The sequence below is a fragment of the Macrobrachium nipponense genome, chromosome 14, assembly GCF_015104395.2.
Source record: "Macrobrachium nipponense isolate FS-2020 chromosome 14, ASM1510439v2, whole genome shotgun sequence".
NCBI lineage: Eukaryota > Metazoa > Arthropoda > Malacostraca > Decapoda > Palaemonidae > Macrobrachium > Macrobrachium nipponense.
In genome coordinates, this window is record NC_087207.1 from 73,265,485 (window position 1) to 73,265,845 (window position 361).

The window sequence follows — 361 nt, forward strand, 5'->3', positions numbered from 1 at the left end:
CTTCCCCTAAAGGACTTAATCTCTGTATTGGCAAGATGTCATCTGCAGTTTTTGTCATTATTACATTTATTGCTGATATTTTAATTTTTCATTATTACTGTGATTACTATCAAGTTAAAGTTTTATTTACATTTAATTTATGTATTAAGCCATCTGGACCTGACTACTGTAACCACCTAATATGTGCACCAACTATTATTACTCTCAATGCATATTTTTTTTACTCTCAATGCATATTTTTTTTTCTCACCAATATTATTACTGTTATTACCAGTATGATGATTACTAGCTTTTATGCTACCTCAGCTACCTTGTGGATAAGTGCCGATTATTCATTTTCTTTTTCTATTTTATCATGTCA